Below are 14,375 nucleotides of genomic sequence, written 5' to 3' on the forward strand. Positions count from 1 at the left end.
TGCTTTCTCGACTTAAGCCTCAGTTGCCCTCAGTTCCTGGCACCTCAAAAGCAGGGTCCCAAGGAGGGACGGGATAGATCCAGGGTGAGCGTTGAGTTATGCGCTACCCTGGAATTGAGATGGGCCTGGCCAAAGTGCCATGAGTCTTAACTATAAATTAAGAGTTTGACCATGAACAAATGCTGTCATGATCCAAAAGTAACGACGAGACTAGGACCCTGCTAGGGATAGGAAAGACTAATCGGCATGAGCACTGTAGTCTGAGATTGAGATGGCCCCAGGAAAGCAGTTCTAAAAGCTTAATGCATCTCTTACTGTGTCCATACAAAATGATTAATATTATGATTAATATTATACACATTATAATATGTTTGTTGGAGGAGGAGAGGAGAAACACACCCATGAGATTCCGCCCTTGGGCGCGTCATCCTGCTGAAAGAGAATCTGTCCTAGAAGCAGCACCCCCTGAGGGGAAGAACTTTACCCCTATTGATTGTGACCACACCTATATGTGAGCCCCAATCCCCTCATGCTGGGGGGATTTAACTAGGCTGGAAGAGTGGCTTGGGTGAGAGATCCGAGAGCCTGGAGAGAAGCGGAGAGAGACAGGAGTGAATGGAATAAACAGCAACTGATCAAGCAACCAGTTTGGCCCTCGTTTCCTCCTCCATCTGCCCCATGGCTCGGGCAAGCGGCCCAGAACCGACCCCCTAAACCTGGTGGGCAGCCGGCAGGGAGAAGGGCTCTCCCTCAGTCGCCCCCTGACAGATGTTTTTTACAGTTACCAAGTAAAGTCCACAGCACACTGATCTGCTCCTCTTCGTGCCTGCATGCTGCCACTCTACCCATTCCCATGCAGAAATGTTTCAGGAAAAGACTGAGTAGCTTGGGCTGGAAGTAAGACTCAGAAAAAGCTTAGCTATTATTAACTTGCTTGCAAAGCTGTGTGATTAACATTGTTGTTTAAAACCACAAAAGTTGATAGACAAAGATAATGTGACTTCTCACCATAACAAAGCAAAGAGATGTACTTATAAAAATGGGGATTGTGGAAGCATTTTTTTTTACTAACTACATAAAATATATTGTATTTGAAACAAAGGAAATGTTTCTCCCCAACAGCACTTGTAAAAGGCAGAAAATATGACTAATGCTATTCCATTAAGGAACTGAGACGCTTTGCATTATTGCCTTTTAAGCCTCCCTTAGACTACAAGTCTTGAACAATTGAATAGAAAGAGATTGCTAAACTGCCACTGTGAAATGGAACTTTTGACCTGTGATTTGTTTAACTGGCAAACTGCTGGAAATGCTGAGCCTCTCGGCCTGCAGGTGAGTGAGAGAGGGGTCTCCATGCAGAGGGAACCCTTCCATGGCCCATTCCCCCCATGCACAGAAGTGCAGACAGCAGTCACCCACAAATTAAGCAAAAACCATAACGCTCTTCCCTCACTTCAAAGCAAAAAACTGCATGACACAAATGGCCTCTGACTCAGTAACATAGCCACTCGATGGCACATTTCAGTCTTTTCCTCATACAAATATCTGCCAATCCACGACTAAATTTAGCTGACTAATCCCTCTGACAGTCAAGTCATAAAACACCTTATACAGCCTATTCCTATTCCTTGTTTTCAAAAAGCATTGAGATCCAGAAGACTTTAGGTTCTTCAAGGGTGATTTCTGCAATTCTGTGTTTGGCATAATTAAGGCTGCCTTGTCATTTGTATTCCTTCAGGACCCTCTGAGAGAACCCCAGTGCACTATATAGGACCCAAATAGGGGACAATACACTTTGTCTTTGTGTCACTTTCCACAGGAGGGCTGGGTTCAGGGTTAGTAAGTGGCTCTGCCTCACCCGGGGATTCCAATGCTGCTGTTGGTTCCTCTGACTGTCATCAGGGAATTCTATTCATTCACACACACTGTCTCCCCTTAACTTCCATGGGTGCAAATTATCTTTGGATGACAGAGGATCTTTGGATGGAGGAGAGATGGGCACAAGAGGAACACATACTGCCTCACCATGTGCTTTTGTGCTTCTTGAGGTAAAAGTTGTAGATTTTTAAATAATTAGATTTTCCTTTTTTCATTTTATTTAAATCTTTATTTTCTTTTTGGGAAATTTTTATTCAGGGCTTTGAACATTTCTAGCAATTTTGTTCATTTTATTTGTGAAAATTATTTTTATCAATAAATTTTAAAATATATGTATATGTGTACATATGCATGCACACATACACATATATATCCAAGTCCACATCTTCACTATTTAGTTCAATCAAGGGCTTATGTAAATAGTAAACATAGTTACAAAAATTTAGATTATCCATAAGTATAATTATACTTTTTTAAGCTGAAATATAGTTGAATGCAAAACAACTTATAATGACAAATTAGTCAGATAATTTTTAACTCAGTTGATTATCATTGACTCTCCTTCCTCTTGAATACTATATAAATTCTCTGTCCAAACAAAAGCAATTTCTGTTTAAAAATTAAAATCTAAAATGATCAAGGAATGTTTGAAATAAAGAAAATATTTTGACTTGAACAAAAGCAATATGATATATTTTATTAGGTTCACATGTAAATATTCTTATAAATGGTTCAGAATTTAAATGACACATTCTGACACTGTTCTTTTGTTTCCTAATTTATAAAGTAAAGTTAATTTTCTTTATCAGTAAAAGTTCTTTCTCATGGAACTAAATTCAAGTGGAAGGAGAGAGGTGATAAACAAATGGATGCATAAGTAATAATTCTTGATCATAATAAAACTATGGGGCTGGAGCGATAGCACAGTGGGTAGGGCATTTGCCTTGCACAGTAGACGACCCGGGTTCGATTCCTCCATTCATCTCCGAGAGCCCGGCAAGCTACCAAGAGTATCCTGCCCACACAGCGGAGCCTGGCAAGCTACCCATGGTATATTTGATATGCCAAAAACAGTAACAAGTCTCACAATGGAGACATTACTGATGCCTGCTAAAGCAAATCGATGGACAAGGGGACGACAGTGCTACAGTGCAGTACAATACAACTATACAAAAATAAAGAATATTCAATCATTCAGGAGGAGAGAAGCCTTGTGAAGACAGCACAGTGAAGACCCCTGCAGGGGTACCACTGTCATCTTCAGGAGAAATAATTGCATTATGAATGGTATATTTATTTATATCTTTAAGTATTTGAATAATATCTATTCATTTATAACAAGTAGTTAATTTTAGAGGAAAATAAGAACTTGTTGTCTAAAATAAAATTTTTAATGAGGGCACATATACTGCCCAAGCCCATTTGCCACTGTATCTACATGGTCAAGCCCATGTGGTGACCAAACACCTGTCACCCCATCCCATTTCCCCTTTTGAGATGTGTACTTTGATGCTTTCTTATCTAATGCTGAAATAAGTACTGGGCCTCTCTCCATCTTTGAAGAAGTCCCTTTTCTCTCTTGAATGCATGCATTTCTCTCTCCCCACTTCCCTTTCCTCAAAAGCCTCCAAATAAAATCTGCTTTTACTTCAAGGGAAAAAAAAAAGAAATATTTTTTTTAAGAATTTTATTTTATTGAATCACCATGTGGAAAATTACAATGCTTTCAGGCTTAAGTCTCAGTTATACAATGCTGAAACAACCATCCCTTCACCAGTGCTCGTATCCCACCACCAAAAAAAATAAATAAATAAAAACAGCACACCTCCCACCCCGCCCCCCTGCGCCCCCCCCCCGCCATGTAACTGATAAATTTCACTTTACTTTCTATTTACTATGGTTACATTCAATATTTCAACACAAACCTCACTATTATTGTTAGGAATACCCCACTAGTCAGACCTGTTGTGAAGAGATATGAGGTTTTGGATTTCTGTACTTTAGCAACTAAGTCCAGGGAGATTTCTTCCAGATACTGGATCATTGCAAGCTTGTAAATCCCATCTGTGGTCCTCATAATATGGCGGTCACCACGCCCTTCACGCCCGGCAAGAAAGAGGAGAGAGAGAGAGAGAGAGAGAGAGAGAGAGAGAGAGAGAGAGAGAGAGAGAGAAATACCTTTCCCCTCCTGGGCGGGCATGGGGCCGCGGCTTAGTTCTCAGTCTGGAGACATTCTGCGAGTAGATGCCCATGCCGAAAAATTTAGCTGGTGTCTGGAGTCATGCTCATGCAGCTGCGGAGAGGCCGCACACACGTGCGGCCCCCGGGATCACATCTTGGCGGCGGGGAAAAAAAAAAAGAAATTTTAATGAGAATATTTTGAAGGAAAGATAAGCGTATGCCAAGCCAGTCTTGAACTATGATTATACAGACTCTGTTTCAAAAGATGTGCCAACTCGAATTACAAACTTGAGAGTATCAATCCATGGGGGAAGGCTAGAAGAGGAGCCATGGACAAAAGTATACGGACTGCCGTAGAGGGTCTTGCACACTTTTGCGGAGGAGAGGTGCTTAAGTCTGTACATCAAAACTATAAATACCAATAATGCTGTGACCATACTACCTAACTATAGTAATTGACAAATTAATACATTTGAAATCGTTGTTAGGGCTATCCTAGATAGTACTCAGAGCTGTTACTAGATCTGTGCAATATTCAGGAACCAAATGTGATACCAGGAATCCAAATTTCTTAAAGTCAAGACAAGCAAAAAACCTCCCATGTGGTCTCTCTTGCCCCTAAAAAATGGAGTATGGAGTGGGTATTAGGGCCAGGGCCACATGCTTGGCATGTTAGATCTGTAGCACTGCATGGCACCCCTCCCCTGCCAGCTCAACACCCCTGTGTAATACTGGGTGTGGCATTGGTGAGTCTCAAGAACTGCTGGGTGTGGCCTGGTGGTCCCTAGCAACATGAGACCTGAGCAGCATCACATTTTCAGTCCCTAGCATCGATCCGTCCAGCCTTGGGTCCGAATGGTTCCAGAGAGTGGGCCTCAGTCTCCTTGGGGACTGCTTGGGAGTCTCCCTTCTCCCCCAAAGCACCAAATTACCTTTGGTGAAGATATTAAAGGACTTTCTGAATGAGGCAAGCCAGATATTTAAACAAAAACCTCCCGGTTTAAATCTCTGCTGATCCTCACTTTGTAATATTCAAACACACGGTCAAGGACTCCAGGGAGCGCGGGTCCTGCTCAAGGGCAGGGGCCACTTATTTTTCTCTTCCAATCAGCCACCACATCTCTCAGCATATTACAGGCATTTAATAATCATTCATCAACTAATCGATGACTCTTCTTATCCCCCAATACCAAGCTAACTCATCTGCTAATATATAGGCGGCACTAAATCAATAAGCTTCTTGCATTAGTATGTTACAAATACAGCATTCATTGAAATCCCTGAGGTTGAGCAGCAGCAAAATCAAAAAGGAAGCTGACCTTGTACCCCCAGATCACGAGTCAAGGGAGCCCAACCCCCCGCTTCAGTATCTCTTTAAACTTAGGCAGTTGCACAAACTTTCTGGCCTTCAGATGCTTCATCTGCTAGAAAGGGATAATACCATGCAAGGCACAAGATTTAAAAGACAAGTCTTACTCCTGTTGAATTTTCTGACTTAGGTTGAGACTTGGAACATGAGATGCTGCAATGCAGTTATTACAAGTATCTCACGTATAGTTATGGGACTCATAGTGGGAACCACCTCTGACTTTGTGCCTGTGAGAAAAGCAAGTTGAAGGGCTGAGACCGTCTACCTCAGGCTGCAGCTAGTTTCCACAGAAGGTTGTTTTCTCAGGTCAAAAAAGTGATATTGGTGGCATTTTCAAGTAACAGTATGAAATTAGAATATAAAAACAGGAGCCATTGTTAAGAGAAAACATTAATTACAATATTTTTCTTTTTTAAATTTCACATGAAAGGGATTTCTTTCCCCGTATCACTCAAATCAAGAACCTTAGTTTGGGGCTAGAGAGGTAGCATGGGGCTTAAGGCATTTGTCTTGCTTGCTGTTGTCCCAAGATTGATCCCCAGCACTCATTTTGGTCCCTCAAGCCCTGCCAAGTGTAGCTGTCAGCACATAGTCAGGAATAATCCCTGAGCACTATTGGGAAAGGACCAAGCCTCCCTACCCCCCAAAATCAAGCCTCATCCTTGATGCTCCCTTCTCTCACACACCACATCCCAATTCTCAGGGAATCTGTTGAACTTCCCTTCAAAATCTAAGCCAAGTCTGACTTTCCACACCACTTCCTCGCAAGGAACCATCCCTTCCTCCCAGTATTTCATTCACTTCCAGCAAGGCTTGCAGCTTCTTGTCACTGAACCCTCTAGCCTATTCTAGACACAACAGTTAGAAGATCCTTTTAAAGTTAAATATTATGTTACCCTTCTGCTACACTCCACCCCCCCACCACCACCACCAGCTCAGAGTTAAAGCTGATCATGGCCATGAGGCTCTCCATGATCCGATCTCCACACTAGGCCAATCGCCTCTCCAACCTCACCAACTTCCTACCTGTGATCTTTTGTCTTTTTTTTCAACTTCCTCTCTCCTCTCTCTCTCTCTCTCTCTCTCTCACACACACACACACACACACACACACACACACACACACACACACAAAGAGTGAAACACTGTCCACTTCCCATTACTCTGCTCTACTCCTCTCCTTCCTTTTTTCAATTATTCTTATCATCTTGTTGTAGTCAGTACAGTCTACTTATTATGCACATAATTTAGTACCCATCTCTCCCGGAGATGAAAAAGCTTCTTGAGGCAGAGATACTTATCTATTTTGTTCTTTTTTATTTTTATTATTCATGAGTTCCTAAACTTTACTTGTGAGCAGTGGTTGGCTTATAGCAAGTGCTCACTAAATGTTCATATCAGTTCAGAAAAAATGATGGTTCATCAATTGGTAGAACTGTGCCTACTGTGTGGGAAGCAAGTGTGTGCAAAATACATGGCTTGAGGCTTTTCTGCCTAGTTTAGAGGCCCCATTCCTGCCCCTGTTTGAAGGCACTAGCAGTGTATGGACTGGCATTAATTAGAGAATGGAGAGAATGATATAATTAGTTCTCAGAGCTGAGGATATACAAAGATTCTGCCCACAGGATAATGAGATATTAAATTCTAAGATTTTGTGGATTTACCAAAATAAATAAAATAAATAAATGACAGAAAAATAAATTAAATAATAACTCATCTAGTATTGTGTCATGTTCTTTCTCTAAAATATTTTTAAAGATTTTTAAGATTATTAACATTAATGATGCTGTCACTTTGTCTATAATTTTACCTCTATGCATCTATCTACACACTTCCTTATCTATTATTATTTTAATTAGTCCTACTGGTATTTGGGGGATAAAATGTTCGACCTATTGTTCTTTGAATTTCATCCCTGGTCTTTAAGTCTTTCTGCAGATAATTCTCAACTCTACAAGGGAGCAAAGAAGAAGGGCTACAGAAAATGTTGTATCAGAATGGAAACTTACAGTTCCAGGCCCAATATGGTCTGCTTGTGATTTGTAAATAAAGTGTTGAGCTGTTAGTTTATATCTCGGCTATGACTACTCACACTCTATCAGCAGGACTGAGTAGCTGTGACAAACCACATGGCCCAGAGAGTTAAAAATATTTACTCTCAGGCCCTTCAGCAAAAGCGTTTGCTGCCTTCTGGATCGGGTGGTTCACCTTCCCTCCCCATTCTCACACCTTGCTGTGTAACCCAGCATGAAGCCATTTATTGAGTGTCATGGCGCTGACTTTATGAGAGCAAAATTCACAAAAAACTAGCAACAGATGTCAAAGGCGACTGTGGACAAGCACCAAGGTCTCTTCATTATTATAGAAAAGACTCATCCAAAAGGTAGCTGTCCTATACTAAAAGGTACTGCTTAACTCTTGACTATCAAGAAAAGGAAAAAAAGTTGCAGGCTGGAGCTATGGTACAGCAGGGAGGGCAGTTGCCTTGTATGTGGCTAAGCACCACCAGGAGTAATTCTTGAGTGCAGAGCCAGGAGTAACTCCTGAGCACGGTTGGAACATCAGCAAGAAAGCAGGAAGGAAGGAAGGAAGGAAGGAAGGAAGGAAGGGAGGAAGGAAGGAAGGAAGGAAGGAAGGAAGGAAGGAAGGAAGGAAGGAAGGAAGGAAGGAAGGAAGGAAGGAAGGAAGGAAGGAAGGAAGGAAAAACAGAAGGAAGGAAGGAAGGAAGGAAGGAAGGAAGGAAGGAAGGAAGGAAGGAAGGAAGGAAGGAAGGAAGGAAGGAAGGAAGGAAGGAAGGAAGGAAGGAAGGAAGAAGAAAAAAAGAGTTGAGTAAGAAAATGCAAGTGAAGAATAGACACTTCTGTTTTGCTAATAACTCAAGAGATCACAAGAAAAAAAAAGAGATCACAAGAAGCCAAAGTTGGTCTACATTTTTGTACTGAAACCTGGGGTCAACAAAACAGAAACTCTTTAGAAACATCAGCAAGAAGTTTGGGTACAGCTGCTTCCAGAGGAGCCAGCAAGTGCTGGGCTACACAGGTGTGTTGGGCCAAAGGGCAGTTAAGATAGAGAAGGGACCAGTATGACAATAATAATTAGAAATGATCACTCTGGACAAGAACTAAGTGTTGAAAGTAGGTAAGGGGATATACATGATAACCTTTCAGTATCTGTATTGCAAATCACAGTGCCCACAAAAGAAAGAGAGAGAGAGGAAACGTGCCTGCCACAGGGGCAGGGGTGGTGGGAAAGAAACTGGGGGCATTGGTGATGGGAAATGTACACTGGTGAACGGACAGGTGTTGAAACATTATATGAGTGAGACCCAATCATTAACAATTTTGCAACTGTGTATGTTACTGTGATTCAATTAAAAATAACAACAGTTGAACTGCACCCTGGCCTGCCTGCCACAGCAAGACCACCACCATGTTGTCCTGTTGCTGAGCTACCAACATTGGCAGAACTTGACCTCCAGGACCTGAATGCTGACTGCAGTGCAGGTTCCAGTTCAGAAATGCAAAAAAAAAAAAAAAATCGGTTATCCCTCCCCTCTGGAATTTTACAAGCTTCATTTTGCCAGCAAAAATAACATGGAAATTTTATTAGCATCACAGAGGCCCATCTGTGTCTGCATTTTCTCCATTGTCAATAGACACCTGAAGAGCAGATAGTGAGGAAAACATTTCTTGGGCTAGGTTCAATAGTAACCGGTTCCTGGCAAATTGTACTATACAAGAAAATTTTACAAAGCCTTGATGCCAAGAATACCTATTTGGGGTGATGTATAACATATGACAGGTTTAAAACTGAAAGCAGTCTTATGACTGGTCTCAGAATAAATAATTTCTTTTTCTCAACCGATGTTTATGGTGGTAGAATGTTCACAACATAAAATTTACCATTCTAAAGGTGAACACTTCAGTAGTGTTAAGTACATTCATGTTGTTATTTGACCATCACTATCATCTGTCTCCAAAACACTTTCATCCTGCCTTACTAAAACTCTGCTCACTAAAGGCTACTCCCCAGCCCTTTCTAACCACTCATCTGTTTCTGCTTCTGCTGATTTGATTACTCTAAATATCACATATTAATGGAACAGTACAATATTTGTACTTTTGTGGAAGGCTCCCTTCACTCAGTAAAAATTTCTTCAAGATTCATCCAAGTGATAGCATAGGTTTGAATCTCATTCCCTTGAAGTTGAATAATATTCCATTTTCTGCATATATCATATTTTACTCATTCATCAATAGATACTTGGTTTTAGCCCCTTTCTATATATTGCAAATAAATTTCTATGTCTTTTAGTATGCAAATATCTCTATGGGAGCCTACATTCAATATATTTGATAGGAAAATTTCAGAGTAATATGGTAATTTCTACTTTTGCATTTTTTAGGAAATGTCTTACTCTTTTCCTTAGCAATTGCACCACTTTATATTTCTACCAGCAGTTTTTGAAAAAAAGTCTTAATTTTTCCATATCTTTTCTAGTTCTTGTTTTGTGGGGAAGATAAGGTAAGCTTTTTGGTGATAAAAGCCCTAATGTGTGGGAAGTGATATCTCATCAGGGTTTTATTTGCATTGATCTTATCATTAGTGATCCTGCACATCTTTCCATGTACTTTTTACTATTTGTTTATCTTCTTTAAAGAAATACATTTTCAATTTCTGTGCCCATTTTAGTTTCTTTTGGGGGTCACACCCAACTATGCTCCTGGCTTACTTACTCCTGCTCTGCAGTCAAGGCTTACTCCTGGAAGTACTGGGGACACCATGTATGGTGCCAGGGAGAGAACCCAGGTAGACCACATGCAAGACAAGTGCCTTAACTTATGCTACTATCTCCCTGCCTCCCCCCCAAATTGGTCTTTATTGTTGGTGTTTGGTTTTTCTTTTAAACCACACCCAGAAGTGCTCAGGAGGTACTCCTGGCTCTGTGCTCAGGGATCATCATCTCCCGCACCAGAACTTGAATCAGGGTTGTAGCAACAATAATCTGTGCCCATTTTCTTTTAAACATTTTATTTATTTATTTATTTTTGCTTTTGGGGTCACACCTGGTGATGCACAGGGGTTACTCCTGGCTCTGCACTCAGGAACCACTCCTGGCGGTACTCAGCATATAGGATGCTGGGAATCGAACCCTGGTCAGCCGTGTGCAAGGCAAATGCCCTACCTGCTATGCTATCGTTCCAGCCCCAGTCTGTGCCCATTTTTAATTGGGTCATTTGTCATTTCCATTGCTAAGTTATAAATAGAGTATTACAAATACTCTGTCCACCATCCTGCTTTCCATAGTATAAACATCTTATATAATCATAGCATATTTATGAAAACTAGAAAATTAATATCAGTACAATGCTATTAGCTAAGCCATAAGTTCATTAAGGGTTTAACTCTCTTTCCTAACAATGCCCTTTTCTGTTCAAGGCTCTATTGCAGAATATCACACTGCATTTACTTGTCATATGCCCCAGTCTCTCCCAAACTACAACAGTTTCTCTGTCTTTCCTTGTTACTCTTAACCTTGACATTTTGGGAAAGTACTTGTACATAGTGTAATGTCCCTCATTTTGAGCTTGCTGAATTTTTTCATAATGTAATTACCACATAATGAATTGATTATCTCACTGTCACATTTCTGGCAGTTCATGTTAACAGGGCATATTGCTGGTGGTATAAAACTATCACTTAGTTAACTTCTTATGTATCAGAATTTTTTCATTGTAAAGTTTTTAATTTTCCCACACCTATCCCAGTCATAAAAGCAGTCCACTACACTTTGCCCACCATGACAAGGAAGGAAAATTAAACTTCATTCCTGGAGGAATATCAGTACCTACCCCCCTATGTAGATAAGTTTACACTATGTTTAATATATATTTCAGAGGAGATATTTGAGCTAGTGTCCAGTTGCTCCTTACATTTCACTCACTATTTTTGCATCTACCTGTGAATCATGCCTGCAGCAATTACTCCTTAATGTTCCTCGTTCTTCCTATATTTTCTATTTATAGTTCTTCTGTCTGGAATACTAGGCACTTCTTCACTACTTCATTGTCCACTCAATCATCACTCCTGTCGATAGAAGTATTTATTTTATTCTTTGGATTAAAATTTATTACAGTTAATTATATATTATATTGCTTGAATTGTTTTAGCTTGGATTATTAGGTGGTCTTACAAGGTTGCCCCTAATGCCTTTACACATGCTTTATTTCACTGTTGTTATTGTTGCTGTTTTCTGACTTGCCGGCACCATAAAATACTCCAGGTTGATGATGAATTTTCCCTGATTTCTGGAGTCAGACATTTCTCCAGATATCCCTAGTTCAGAAGAGACAATTTTAAAATTCAATTTCCCTGAGATATTAAATAAAATTTGCAGATTATTCCTATACTATGATTAATTCTTTAATTAACTATAGATTTTTCTATAATTAAACCAGATACATTGTCATAGTTGGGCTAATAGGCCATGTAAAATAAAACATGAATCTATCATCAATACTTCAACCTTCTTTGTACTTTGCACTTGCTTAAATCTTTATGACCCCTATCAGATGTAAAGGCCCATAATTCTATAATAAAAATACAGAAGATAAATCAATATGGAAACTTTCCTTCTGTCACAGAATTGCTTCATTTTGGAAAAAAAAGACAAAAAATATATACAATATGAGTCCTAGTTGACCTCTATTTCAGCTGTTCTAACCCTCCCAGTTTAATCCTACCCTCTCCATTTACTTTTCAACTTCAAAATGAAATGTCAGGTTTGTTTTTGTTGCATGAAAATTGTACCAAACCTTTATAGAAATAATCTGATAAAATGTAGAACAAAGAATTCTGCTTTTAGAATGTAAAATCTTTAACTTCTTAAAATTAACCTAATCTGTCCACTATAATCGAATCCAACAGTTTAAATACTGGAGCGGTGCTCCTCTGGGGACAAGTGGAAATGCCTCAACATATTTTTAGTTGTAACAACAGGACGGATACAACCATCAACTATTTTTGATATCAAAGTTCCCCTAATACACAGACAGTCCACAGGGAAATATCCATCTCAACATTCAGTAGCAAACTAAAGGAACTCGATTTTCAAATTGATATTTTCCTCCAAAACTCTAAATACAATGATCTGCAAATACAGATTAACAATCTAATATTGTTATGCATTTTGAGTGAACATGAGTGATTCAGTTAATGAATCCTGGATGGCGGAAGCCAGGTTTCTCCATATTAGGAATTTATAAGTAGAGGGGAAAAGGAAACTAAAAGAATCCATATAGTAATAGGGTTCGCTGTCGTGGCAGGTTTGCTGAAGAAGACAACTGGCCCGGTGGGCTTGGCGGTCTGAGAGAGTCCACACTAGAGACTAAGAATTCTAAACAAAAGATTATTGATGTTCTTGAGCAAATGCCTACAATTGCAGCCTATAGGAAGTATACTGAATAGATAACAAATAAGAAGCTGGGTATGGTTAAAGCAGAACCAGATGTTTAAAAACTTTGAAGATAAGCTTCAAGGTGGCCAAATAGAAGAGGTGATTCTTCAGGCTGAAAACAAACTAAGTCTGGCAAGAAAAATTATGCAATGGGCGTCATGGGAGCCTTCAGTAGAAAGACCTCCTCCCAACCAATGGAAATGGCCAATATAATCATCATTGAATGTTTTGTGTATTGATGGGAAACTGCTGTAATTAAATGCTCTGTTATAATTGAAAAAAATTTAAAGAACTAAAAAAAATAAAAGAATCCATAGTAACGAGCTACAATTGAATACAACAGTGTGAACTTCATTTAATGTTTCTACATGTAACCTCATACAAAAATGTTTAGAGATATATGTATATGATTCATTTTTACACACATAAATACCCTTGGTCTTAATGATTTTGAGACCTAAAAACAAAGATATTCTGATAACAAGTATCTTCAGATAAATATTTCTAACCTCTCTCCAATAGAAGGAACCCATGTGCTCCTTGGAAAGAGATTGATTTTAAGGTCAAGACAGGATACATATCAGATGATTCAATAATATCTTACAGTATCAGAAATTAAGTAAATACCCCCAAAGCAGCCTAAGACCTGACAATAAATGCAGTGAAGAGTCTAGGATGAATTCCTAGCACAGAAAAAGAACGCTTGGTGAAAACTAAATAGCTATAAATTAAATACAGACTTTAATTAATAATAATGTATCAAGAGTGGTCCACTTGTTTTAATATATGTGTCATAGTAATGGGAATGGAAATGACAAGGAATCTGGTGAAGAATAATTGTGAACATTTTACAGTGTTCTGTAACCATGAAACTATTGTAGAAAATAATCAATGCAAAATATTGTTAGAGAGGGCAATAATGGATTAAACAGTAATTGAACTTCTTTACAAGCAGTTGGTGTTACTAAAAGAAGATGAGACCAGAAAACTAATTTTTTATTTGCTTGGGAATCTACCCTGGGGCAGCTGGAGCCATTCTTCTGTCATTAGCCTCTGATCAAATTTAGCAGAAAGGTGTCAGTGTTTAATAACATCAGAATACCTATCAGAGGCAGCTCCGAAGACAGTAAAAATGGAACAAGCTGGAAAAACTTTCCTTTCACATAGTGAGCCTACTTTTTATTTCCCACTACTGTAACAAAAGGCAAAGGGAAAGGAACATTGATTCAGTCACTGATTAGCAGAGACAGTTTGGTACAGATGGAGATCGTGCATCCACCTTTCCTCTTACAATACTGGAACCTGCTGAAGTCTATGTCATTCTGAACCTTGTCCAGTCCAATTTCAGGACCTAGTAATTTACTGGACTGGGAGTGGAGAAGGTCGAACCTGTGGACTGTGCAAGACCTGAAAAATCATGGAGTCTGCCTGTGGCATGTAGTGGGATAGAAACAGATGCTAGTGGTTGACTGCCTCAGGACACCTACCTGT

General features: G+C 39.5%; 1 pseudogene; it reads left to right on the forward strand.

Moving 5' to 3' along the window:
* The first annotated feature begins 1,263 nt into the window (after nt 1–1,263).
* Nucleotides 1,264–13,097, forward strand: LOC101549285 (NADH dehydrogenase [ubiquinone] 1 alpha subcomplex subunit 5-like; annotated as a pseudogene).
* Nucleotides 13,098–14,375: the final 1,278 nt, after the last annotated feature.

This window comes from Sorex araneus, chromosome 1, assembly GCF_027595985.1.
Source record: "Sorex araneus isolate mSorAra2 chromosome 1, mSorAra2.pri, whole genome shotgun sequence".
Lineage (NCBI taxonomy): Eukaryota > Metazoa > Chordata > Mammalia > Eulipotyphla > Soricidae > Sorex > Sorex araneus.